A 13,499-nucleotide genomic window follows, 5' to 3' on the forward strand; every position below is an offset into this window, starting at 1 on the left:
CAAAGGGAAAAGGTTAAATATTGAAATTTCTGATTATTTGGTGTAATTTATATTTACGTGGTAGTTACATTAAAGTGATGTTGTAAAGTGGTGATACTACATGATATTCAAGTTCACAAAAAAAATTAAACTGGCAAGAAACCAGTTTCATGACAAAGTACAACAGTTGTCAGTGAAGCATTTTCTCATATTTCACTTCAATTTAAGCAAGTAGAAATCATTTAACCGTTCAATCCATGCTCTGTCATATGTTTGAGATTGTTAGAAACAATATATGACATTAATATTAATTATATTTTGTGTTTTCTTGTATTAAGAAAAGGTAAACATAGCTTAGTTTCATTTTTGTAATTTCTTTTAGGACTTGGTGGAAGGACTATTGAAGCCTGTTTCTATATTTCGTGACAATACATCATACCTTCATAGATCATCATAGAATCCCTATAGCATGGAAACAGGCCCTTTGGCCCAACAAGTCCACACCGACCCTCAGAGCATCCCACCCAGACCCATCCCCCTATAGCCCACCTAATCTACACATCACTGAATACTATGGGCAATTTAGCACAGCCAATCCACCTAGCCTGCACATCTCTGGACCGTGTGAGGAAACCCAGGCAGACATGGGAGAATGTGCCAACTCCACACAGTCAGTTGCTGGATGGTGGTATCAAACCCAGGTCCCTGGTGCTGTGGGGCAACAATGCTAACCACTATGACATTGTGCCACCCGTTTTACAGAAATGCATGAGCAAAAGTAGGAAAAAGTGGACATATCAGAATCTTGTTCCAACGTGTTGTTAGAGTGGACAGCCAGAAACATTGTCCTACGGTGGAGGTAGCTATTATGAGGGGGCATAGTTTTAAAATGAGTGGAGGTAGTTACAGGGGAGTAGTCATAGAGTGGTAGGGATGTGGAATGCATTGCCGGACAGGGTAGTGGAATCGTCCTCATTAGGGACTTTTAAGCAGCTATTGGATAGGCATATTGATGATAGTATAAGGTAGAGGTGGAGGCTAGATGGACCTTAGTTTTAGAGTAAACATTCGGCACAACACTGTGGGCCTAAGGGCCTGTACTGTGCTGTACTGTTCTCTGTTCTGTGTGTTTCGTTTTAAAGAGGACTGATAAAGACATAAACACAGAAAGTTACACCTGAAGGAACCTTCTAAGAGATGGACTTAAAACTGTAAACTGAGCTGTAGTGTCCTGGCAATTATCTCAGATTGCACCATGACTGGAGCAAGGGCAGCAGACTGAGCAAGTGACATTTTTGAGTCTTCTTCTTTCAAGAATAACAAGAACATGGGTCAAAAGTGAGTTTAATGCTTGTCTCTATATACTAGGGAAGTAATGTGTGCCAGAGTGCCCAGATACACATGGGGTACCAGCCTGGGTTCAAACGCTAGAGTGCTATGACGATCATAGTTGAAGAATTATTCACTAGTTACTTCTGCATTGCAGGTAAATGATTCTTTAACTCTGGGTGCTATAATCGAGCTAAATCCATGATTAAAGAAGGAGAGCCAGTACTGCCTGAAAAGCTTGATAATTTGCAGTTTCCTGTCTAGAATCACAATAACGTGAGTAACATTATGCGGGGATTGTTGTTCACTGAAATAGAAAAGTAGTCTGCCGTTGCCTACTGAGTGCGTGCAAGGGATACACACAGACCAAAAAAAAATCTAAAACTCATTTTGTCAGAGTGTGGGAGTGTGGACTGTGGAAGCATGATGCATAAATGCTCTTGGAAAACATCCTGAAATACCATGGGAAGCTGAGTTTAAGGAACGTGTATGTTTTTGCTTTTGAAGCTTGAGTAATAGTGAGTTTATTTTACAGTTTGCTTTGGGTCTCTGAGGGAGTAATAGCTGAAAAAAAAAGCATCTGGAGAATGCACAGCAATTTTCCAGAAGAAAAGCATGTTTTGTCAGCCTGAAAAAGATGTCTCGGTGTGGAGATATTGATAAAATTTCATTGGGGTTTCGTTGTTTGCAAGGATATTGTTAGGATACAAGGAACAGTATCTGTTTAAATTCTTTTGCTGGCCTTCTTCTGAAGTCATTCCAACTAAGTGCTGTATGTTTCAGTTTATATGTTTTACTTGTTTAACAGATGTTTATTCTTGTTTATATCACATACAGGCTTCGATTAAAAAAATTGAAATAAAGCAATACCAAGCCATGTCATATCATAGAAACCAGACAGTGTGGAAGCAAGCCATTTGACCAATGGTGTCTACACAGACCCTCTGAAGAGCATCCTACCCAGATCCACCCCACTGCCCTATCCCTGTAACTTCCCATGGCTAACCCACCTATCCTGCACATCCCTAAATACAATGAGCAATTCTAGCATGACTAATCCACTTCACCTGCATATCTTTGAGCTATGGGACAAAACTGGGGCACCCAAAGGAAACTCACACAGACAGCTGCATGAGGGTGGAGTCCGACCCAGGTCCTTGGTACTGTGAGGCAGCAGTGTTAACCACTGAGCCACCATTCTGTGCTCCCGTGGGATCTGACTTATCCAGTATTAACATTGGCTGGGATCATCACAGAATGCCCAACTGTTTGATCTCACAGCATTTAGCTTCTAATATTTCTTAAGAGGCATATAGTACTAATTCAATTGGCAGCCCAGCAAATGTGGACAAAATGTGAGATGGTCAGAAATCCATCTGTTGACTTCTAATCTGAGGAGTCAGGTGAACATATAGTTGGTTGGACAGCTGTTTTACACCATACAGTGATGCCAATAGTAGGAGTTAAATTCGTGCACCGACTGAGGATACCATGAAGGAGTCTCCTTCTCAATCTCTCCCATCACCTGAGGCATGGTGGCCCTCAGGTTTAAACCATAACCAGTCATCTTGAGACATCTCTAGCAGCCCGATGGTTTCAGAAATAGTAGGAACTGCAGATGCTGGAGAATCTGAGAGAACAAGGTGTAGAGCTGGATGAGCGCAGCAGGCCAAGCAGCATCAGAGCATCCCTCTGATGCTACTTGGACTGCTGGGTTCATCCAGCTCTACAACTTGTTATCTCTTTTATCAGCAGCCCTAGGGTCATCTGGAACTTTGATGACTTTACCTTTTTACCATGCAGAAGCACAAAGGCAGCAGATACATGTGAACATCACCACCTGCAAGTTTCCCTCCAAGCTATTTACCATCCTTACTTAGAAACATGCTGTCAATTCCTCAGTATCACTGGGTTAAAATCCTGGAAATCACTCACTAAGGGCATTATGGGTCTTCCTATAGCACGTAGACTTTAGCGGTTCAAGAAGGTGGCTCACAACCACTTTCTCAAGGGCAACCAGAAAATAGTAATAAATGCTGGCCAACCAGTGATGCCCACATTCCACAAGTGAATTAAAGAAAAACACTGACCATTAACGGTTAGCACTGCTGCCTCACAGCGCCAGGAACCCAGGTTTGATTCCACCCTCAGGCAACTATCTGTGTGGAGTTTGCACATTCTCCCCGTGTCTATGGGTTTCCTCCAAGTGCTCCGGTTTTCTCCCAAAGTCCAAAGATGTGCAGGCTAGATGAATTGTCCATACTAAATTGCCCAAAGTGTTCAGGGATGTGTTGAACAGATAGGTTACAGGGGGATGGGTCTGGGCAGGATTCTCTGAGGGTTGGTGTGGACTTCTGGGGCTGAAGGGTCTGTTTCCACACTGTAGGGATTCTATGATGATTAACTCTATGAACTATGACTGTGTGAAGTTTGCAGGTTCTCCCTGTGTCTTTGTAGGCTTCCTCCAGGTGCTATGGTTACCTCCCACACATTGAAGATGTGCAAATTAGGTGGATTGGTACATGTTAAATTTCCCATAGTGTCCAGGAATGTGCAGTCAGGGTGGATTACTCATGGGAGTTACAGCGATGTGGAGGGTCTGGGTGGGATGCTCTCCAGAGGGTTGGCCTGCTTCAACACTCTGGGGATTCTTTAAATCCAGTTGAGGCAGTGGTTCAATGTTGGCACTATAGAATTTGTTATTTACCATGCCTTCTGGTCCAGCTTTCCACAACTACCAAATGTAAGGGTCAACCTCCAAGATTCTTCCTAAACAATGAGAACAGAAGACCATTTCCCCAACCCCTACAATGAGATCTTTCAATCTTCTTATTTTATCCATTTGCCTCTTTCCCATTTTATTGCTTTCATCTCTCCCCTTCAGGCATTGTGTACCTCAATAACTACTGAACTATTGCTAAGAATATAATCTTCACTTTAACATCCAGAGTTCAGACTTGGAATCGACACTGAACAAAGACTGGCCTAAAGTTGCATCTGATCTTCATTTCAGAAGGTTTCACCAGCTTAAAGAGCCTATTACATCAACTCACCAATCACAGAAAATTAGTTTGGGACCATGTCCCTCTTTAACAGAGACTCTGGGCCTTACTTCTTTGGCTCCTAAACAAAATTTTAAACTTCTGTCTTTGAGTTGCAGAAGACAGTTGCTGGCCTTATCAATTTCTAGGAAATCTGTTGGTGCTAGGATGAGTCCTGTTGTTATCTTCAGCACAGTTTCCCTAATGTGACCTAAAATTATTGACAAATGCTCAGTGTTTTGGGTAATAATTAATGCCAGTATGGTGTTGGATATTTTTCAGATTGACAGGGTAACACTTAACTATTACGCTTTTTTTGTTCCATCCAGACAATTGAGCAAGAACAATGATTTTCTACACCATTGTTTTTGATCCTGGAGTCCTCAGTAATCATGCCTTCTGAAAGAGGAGCACAAGTGGTTATTTCTGTGTTTGTTTTGTGCTTTACTTGTGCAAATTGATTTAAAAAGAATTGAAAGTATTCTTTTCCTTCAAGAGCCTGTGGTTGAAAGTTATATCCATGAGACAATTGGAAGTTTGGAGCTCCATGTGAGTATTATTTTTGATTTCCTACAATGTTTCAACATGTTGAAAATTATCTCCGTATGATGCCCTGCATTTTAAACTACCTACTCTTCCAGATCTCCCTCCTTTGTGTTTAGATATTCCATCGTAAGTAAAGAGAGCTGCCTATCTTCTCGATGTGAAAATCTTTAAGTCCTGACTTAAACTGGGATGAATCTAAACAGTGGCTGAGAGTTAAACAGCAGGAATTACAAATACAGGTGCTAACCAAACACACTTGAGGAATATCTGGTTCAAAAGCAAGTCACATGGGCAGGCAGTCCTCCAGTTAACATAATTTTCATTGAATCCCTAGAGGATGAAAGTAATCTATTTGGCCCATCAAGTCCTCAACAATCCTACAAACAGCATCCTACTCAGAACCATCCCTCTTCCATATCCTTGCAACCCTGCATTTCCCATGGCTAATCCAACTAATCTGCATGCCTTTGAATACCAAAAAGAAACCAAGTAGACACACGGAGAACATGCAAACTCTACAGATAGTCACCCAAGGCTGCAATTGAATCTGGGTTCCTGACGCTGTGAGGCAGTCGTGCTAACCACTGAGCCACCATGCTGCTGTTTGTTGTGTGAAGACAAACTGCACAATCAAGCAAAGCCACTTTTAACTTTATCTGACTGCTCCCAATGTCTTTCAAAATTTGGACTTTAAACTTCTTTTGCTGCTTTAATAGGGACTGTTATAGCTACAACTGATTATACAAAATATTAAAACAATATTAGATTTGTGCTTGCTGTGGGAATTACAAAATGTAGTATATAAATAATTGTTCCAGCCTCATAGAAAACAAAGCTAAATAAATCTTAAACAAGAAACAAACACAGAAGTTGCTGGAAAATCTCAGCTGATTTGGCAGCATCTGTGATGAAAAAAGATCAGAGTTAAAGTTTCAGGTCCAGTGACCTTTCCTCAGAATCTTAATGCACACAATGACATTTGACTATGTTCCAGTTCTCAGTTTGAGATTTACAATGCATTAGGAAGGTCCTGCCTACCACAGTCCATTTACACTTATATTTCAAAGAATAAATTCTTTTATACAACATGATTCATATTCTCTGGTTATTCCAAAGTGTTCCTTCAATTAATTACTTTTGAACTGTGGTCGCTTTTGTTACGTAGGCAGTGCGCTGAATGTTTCACCCATTGATTTGATGGTGTTGCATGAAGAATTAATGCTGGCTAGCGCACTAGGAAAAAGTGGAGGAAACAAGTTTAGCTTTTTGATAGGTAGCACAATGGGATCTACTGTTTCCTTGAGGTAAATCTGACTTAGTGTCTTGTACAGAAGGATTTCACACTGACTATTACAATAAATGCTGGATTTTCCAACAGCCAGGTGATCAGGTCTGAGTTTTGATGAGAAATGTACATTGGGATCCTGCGAATCCCTGAAATAGTGCTTCGGAATTTTTTGCTGGGCAATTTGTCTGTGCTTGGAACAGTCCAAGTATCCGCTTAAATTAGAGAATTCAGATGGTTCCAAACAGTTAAAACAATAATCACCCAAGAGTTCTGAGGAAAGGTCACTTGACCTGAAATGTTAACACCGAATTCTCTCCACAGAAGCCATCAGATCTGCTGAGCTTTCCAGCAACTTCTGTTTTAACTACCCAGAAAATGTTAAGACTATAAAAACCTAATCTAACTATTGAATATTAAACTGACACTTCACTTACCAACTAAACCTGCCTCAGGCCTAGACCCTCAGCTGACACTGTCTACTGCCAGGGACCCAAAAAAAACCCAGAACCAGATATGACACCCTACCCCCTATCCTCTGTGTCTCTGACCCAACACACCTCTCCTCCCAAGCCAAGATGTTGCCGTATCATCAGATCTGACAACTCTGTTCCCCAGGACACAACACCCCTCCACTGTTCATCGCCTGGCATTCCCCTCCACACCACTTCAGGCCCAAACACCCGAACATCCCCACCACTGGATCCAAAATGCCCCCTCCCCATCTCGGACATGGTCCCCTCTGTCTCTCTCTGTCTAACATATACCATCTTGGATGGCTGCAATCTGGTAACCCCTTCATCACATCAGACCTGTCAAGATTTGTGCCCCGGCACCTTACTTAAATGGTACCTTATCCTTCTGATACCCTGAGCTCACATTGCTTACTTATCCTTTCACTGAAGCTGTAAACACAGCTAACCGTGATGCTGCACATTTAAAATTCAGAATACGGCAATTAACTACTGTGAAAAATGGAATATGACTATCATGCACTATGTCTGGTGTATTAGTTTTGAATTACATTGAACCATAGAATCCCTACTGTGCGGAAACGGGTCATTCGGCCCAAAAAGTTCACACTGCCCTTCTGAAGAGCACCCAGACCTATTCCCCTATCCTTTCCTTGTAACTTGGCATTTCCCATGTCTAATCCACCTAATTTACACACCCCAGGCGCTACTGTCAATTTAGCATGGTCAATCCACCTAATCTGCACATCTTTGGACTAAGGGAGAAAACCCACACAGACATGGGGTGAATGTGCAAACTCCACACAGACAGTTGCCCGAGGGTGGAAGTGAACTTGGATCCGTGGCTATGTGAGGCAGCAGTGCTAACCATTGAGCCACTATGCTGTGAACTGATGGAGTCTGAAGTCTGACTCTGAGGGAGTCCTGATTGGAATCTTCTGTAAGCGAAATGTAACTCTTTCTTGACATCTAAAAGATGGAGCAGAGTAGCAATCTGATTATTACTTCTCAGGAAATCCAGGCCCAGACCCTCACTTGACATCAAGGGCAGAGCAGCAGAGGCAGGGGTTTGCACATATACAGTTGATATAACAGTCTTAATTTTTACATTCCTCATGAGGTTGCTTTTGGTTAAACAGGTAAAGGAGCAGCAATGGAACAAATACAGCCATATTTACGAGGAGACCAAACAGGTGAGATTTTTTCCAATGGCATTATTAAAAGTGCTCACCTGTGGGCTTCTTTACATAATCACATTGCCAGCATAAATCATAATTCCTTCAACTATGATCATCAACTGTGGCTTGTTTTGACAGCTGCTATAATGTTATTATATTTAGCCAATATTTCATTTTCTCCGATCAAGAAGCTGTTTGCCTGAGTACAGGGGCTACCTTGAACACAAAGATCTATCTCTGGATCCCATGTTTAGCAACAGAACTGTACAACAACCAGATCTGCGGTGTTAATTTGACCATTAATTAAACAGACTATTGAGTTTCTTAAGGCACAATTCTGCTGTCCGGGGAGACCAGTATCTTTCTCCACTATGGCTTATAAAAATGGCCTCGTGATAGTCAGAGATAGTAAGAACTGCAGGTTCTGCAGTCAGAAATAAGACAGTGTGGATCTGGAGGATCACAGCAGACCAGGCAGCCTCAGAGGAGCAGGAAAGTTAACGTTTCGGGTCGGGACACTTCTTCAGAATTCCAAGAGGGTTAAAGGCCTGCTAATGTGGCTGAATCCAAGATGCATTTACCCTGTGACCGTCTACATTATTGTTTTGGGACTTCACAAATGCACTACGGGATTGTTGGTTAGTCACAGGATCACCTACAATAGTCTCATAAGCCTCTCGATCCATTCCAACATTAAGGTCATTTGGTCTTCAGTGGAATCCATGGAGTCCTTCACAGGTCTGGTGGGATACTCTGAGGATCGGTGTGGACTTGTTGGGCTGAGGGGCCTGCTTCCACACTGTAGGGATTCTATGATTCTAGAACCATGAAATAGCCACCTGCCTGTAATGCAAAGTTTCCACTGTTTAGATTATTCAAGGGATCCCTGCTGTACACAGACAAAACAATACAATATTTTTGAATGTTGCAGTTCTGACAGTCCCGTTAGCTCCTGGGATCTGGAGGCTAACTAGATAGAGATAGGAGAAGGAGGAATAGGAGAAAGAGAGACCACATCCATTACTTACAAGTGAAAAGAAGATGATGAGGCATTACTTCAGTTGAAGTTATTTTAGATTTCTTTGTGATAAAATCCCACCAACTGTAGCCATTCAATACAGGCCAAATCGTTCATTCGACAGCTTTATCCAACAGCATATCAAATATACAAAACAGAAATTAGCATCCTTGTGCTTTCTATTAGTACCATTGTATGCTGTCCTTATCTCATGCTCCTGATCATTGGCTGGTTATTGGAAGATGTTTACTGAGTACCATTGCAGAATAGAATCCCTTCAGTGTGGAAACAGGGCATTTGGCCCAATGGGTCATGCACTGAGCCTCTGAAGAACATCCCTCCCAGATCCAGACCCTTCCCTATCCCTGTAACTCATGGCTATGCACCTAATCTACACATCACTGAATACTATGGGCAATTTAGCATGGCCAGTTTACCTTACTTGCACATTTTTGTGACTGTGGGAGAAAACCATTGCACCCAGCAGAAACCCATATAGACATGGGGAAAATGTGCAAACTCCACACACATTGTTGCCCAAGGGTGGAATTGAACCAATTCCCTGGCGCTGTGATGCAGCAGTGCTAACCACTGAGCCGCTGTGCTGTCCATTTAAACCAATTCAAGGAAACTTGACCATTTATTGTGCATGCATGTGTATGTCTGTCTATGTGCGTTTTTTTATTCATTCATGGAACGAAGGCATCACTGGTTAGGAGTATTTATTGCTCAACTGCTCTCTGGGCAATTAGGGATAAGGGTCAACCACATTGCTATCAATCTGGAGTCACATGTAAGTCAGACCAGGTAAGGGTGGCAGTGTCTTTCCCTGAACGGTATTAGTGAACCAGGTAGTTTTTCCAAAATTGTCAATGCTGTGAATCCCACCATCAGCCAGATCCCCAGAACATTACCTAGGTCTCGGAATTAAAAATCCAGCAATAATACTACTAGGTCATTGCCTATTTGATGGCTTTATAAGGTGCACTTGAGCAGCTCTCAGTGTCAATGCCTTTGGAGTGCAGCTACTTGACAGAGGCACAAGAATCTGGTCTCATTGCCTGAAAAGTAACAATTAGAGGACTAACAGAATACCACTTATGGACACACACTTGCTGACATCCACACTGAGGGCAAATGGTTTGGGATCCACAGTGTTACTGATGGCTCCCAGAGGGCAAGACACTAGCATTCCCTTTTTACTTGCTGGAACAATGATGGCTTGGTTGCCTGCATACCCTATTAAAAACAGGGATTATCATCTGCCTTGGCAATTACTTGTGTCGGATGGCATAAGCTTGAGATTGGGTGCAGCAACAGTCAAAGTATGCCAGAGATAGTACATAGCACTTATCCATTAACCAATCTCTCGCCATGTCACAGTGGGAGCTAGCAAACACTGCAACGTGGCTCAGGGGATGCCATGGATATTGCCAAATGGTAGAAATGCTGGGGAAAGAGAGCTCTGCACAACACCCTGTGCCGCAGTAGCATTTCAATGTTAGTGCTGGAGGCTATCTTACAATGCGTGAGCATCACATACAGTTCCCTCTTGTAGTCCATCCCATCAAGGTTCTCTTCAAAGTCCCTCACACGTCCCCTCTCTTGACTGCAGTCCACCAGTGCTGATAAGGACCTTGGGTTTGTACTGACCCCTAAGAAAACGTTGGCCCACTGTTTGATCGGATGGCTCCAAGTGTAAAGTGGAGACATTGTACATCTTCCACAGAGGTATGTGCTTGCTATCCTCAGTCTTCCAGCTAAGTATATAAAAACATAATTGCAGTATCAGAGGGAGGGGAGCGAGAGGTTCATGATCACCTTGCCTTTTACCTTGTGGCCCCTTTTGGAATGAGGATGAGTGTGGAAGATGCACGTGACAAAAATGTTCAGGATGACATTGGCAGTGGCAGGTGTTATCATCTCCGAGGAATAGTTGCTGACAATTCTACAGATCATGTCCTCCAGAGACTGAAGAGGTGCTAGTTGCATTGTGTACTGTCAGCTTCCTCCAATTGCATCTCAGTTTTGCCCCAAGGGTTAAAAAGAATGGGCAGTATGTCATAGTCATCAGCATGGAAATAGACCCTTCGGTTCAACTCACCCATACCGACGAGGCATCCTAAACTGAACTAGTCCCATTAGCCTGCGTTTGGCTTATGTCCCTCGAGACTTTTCTTACTCGTGCACATATCCAAATGTCTTTTAAGTGTTGTAAATTCTACTCACCTCTACCACTTCTTCTGAAAGCTCATTCCATGAAGGAACCACTCTGTGTGAAAACATTGCCCCTCTGGTCCTTTTTAAATTTTTCCACTCTTACCTTAAGTCTGTGGCCTCCACATTTGGACTGCCTTGCCTCTCATGATTTTATAAACCATTATAAGGTCACCCCTCAGCTTTCTACGCATGAGGGGAAAAAAAATTCCAGCCCATACAGACTGTCCCTGTAACCCAAAGCCTCCAGGCTAGGTAACATGCTTGGAATTTTTTCTGTATGCCATACTCTAAAAAGTGGCCTCACCAATGTCTTGTGCAGCCACTACATGGCATCCCAACTATTATACTCATTGCTCTGATAATGAAGGCAAGCATGCCAAATGCCTTCTTCACCACCCTGTCTAGCTGTCACACCACTTTCAAGAATTACATACCTATACCACTAGATATCTCTGTTCAACAACACTCTCCAGGGCCTTACCATTGACTGTGTAAGTCCTCTCTTGGTTTGTCTTACCAAAATGCAACAACTTGAATTTATCTAAATCAAACTCCTTGGCACACTGGCCCAGCTGATCAAGATTTCATTGTGCTCTGAGATAACCTTCTTCAATGTCCACACTATCACCAATTTTGGTGTGATCCACAAACTTACTAACCATGCCTCCTTCATTCTTATCCAAAGAATTTATATAACTGACAGACAACAGTGGACATAGCACCAATCCTTGCAGCAAACCGCTGGTCACAGGCTCTCAGTCTGAACAACAACCTTCTACTATCACCCTGTTTCCTACCATCAAGCCAATTTTGTATCCAACATGCTAACTCTACCTGGTTGCAATATGATCTGACCTTATTAACTAGTCTATCATGTGAAACTGAGTCAAAGGCCTTGTTAAAGTCCAAGTCGACAACATATACCACTCTGCCTTCATTACCTTCTTGGTGAGCTCTTCAACAATTCAATCAAGTTTGAGACATGATTTCCTACGCACAAAGCCATGCTGACCAATGCTTATCAGTCATTGCTTTTCTAAATGCATGCAAATCCTGTCTCTCAGAACCCCCTCCAACAATTTACCCACCACCCACCATGTCAAGCTCATGGATCTATTGTTTGCTGGCTTTTCCTTGCAGCCTTTCTTAAACAATTAGCCATCCTCCAGTTTTCCAGCACCTCACTCAAAGCTGTCGATGATACAAATATCTTTGGTATGGCCCCTGCAATTTCTTCCTTGGTTTCCCACAATTTCCTGGATACAATTGATCAGATCCCAGAGCTTTGTTTACCTTTATGCTTTAAGACTTCGTGACGTGGGCTGTTTTCAAGGCAACACTCTATGTCCCCCAGTTCCCTAGCTTCTATGTCTTTCTCCACGATAAACACTGACATGAAATACTTGTTTCTCCTGTGGTTCCATACATAGAAGGCCTTGTTGATTTTTGTAGGGTCCCATTCTCTCCCGAGATACTCTTTTGCCCTCAAGGTACTTGTAGAATCTCTTTGGATTTTCTTTAACCTTATCTACCAAAGCCATCTCACATCCCCTTTTTGCCCTTCTGATTTCCCTCTTAAGCATACTCCTTTTCCCCTGTACTCAAGCGATTCACTTGGTTTCCGCTGTCTATAACTGACATATGCGTCTTTCTTTTTCTTGATTGGAACCTCAATACCTTGAGTCATCTCTAATTCCTTAATCCGACTAGCCTTGTCCTTCACAATAATAGGAACATACAGTCTCTGAACTCTTGCTGTCTCACTTTTGAAAGCCGGCCACGTGCTAATTGTCCCTTTTCTAGTGTACAGCCTCCCCCAGTCAACTTTTGAAAATTCCTGTCTATTACTGTCAAAATTGGCCTTGCTCCAATTTAGAACTTTAACCTTTAGACAAGGTCTGTCCTTTTCGGACCCTGTGTGGGCAGATGGGATTAGTTTAGAATACCATCAAGGTTCATTTAGACATGGTGGGCTGAAGGCCCTGTTGCTCTGCTGTACTCTTCCATGTTCTATGTTCTAAAGGACTCTCTCTCAATTTGAATGCGAGAATTCAATCACAGTCAAAAAGGATACCGACTTCAATCAGTCTATGAAACCAAAAATATCAAATTTTGCCAGAATCAGAAAATCAAAATGACATTATTCTATGAATGCAATCCCAACATTTTCCCTGAAGGTCTGCGTTTATACAGCAGCACACCAGTCATGGGCATTTAATACAATGTCTGTAGCAGCTTTTGGAAAATCAATCTTGAAGCTGTTCTGTGTTTATTAGTGTTCAAACATTTAATAAATTTACATGTTGATTAGTTCCTTAGTAATAAAAATACTACTGTGGATGCTGAAAATCTAGAATAAAAGGAGGAAATACTATAAATACTTGCCTGCTGTAATAACAATTGGAGTGAGAGATAAAATCAATGTTTCAA

This window comes from Stegostoma tigrinum, chromosome 3, assembly GCF_030684315.1.
Source record: "Stegostoma tigrinum isolate sSteTig4 chromosome 3, sSteTig4.hap1, whole genome shotgun sequence".
In the NCBI taxonomy this organism is placed as follows: Eukaryota; Metazoa; Chordata; class Chondrichthyes; order Orectolobiformes; family Stegostomatidae; genus Stegostoma; species Stegostoma tigrinum.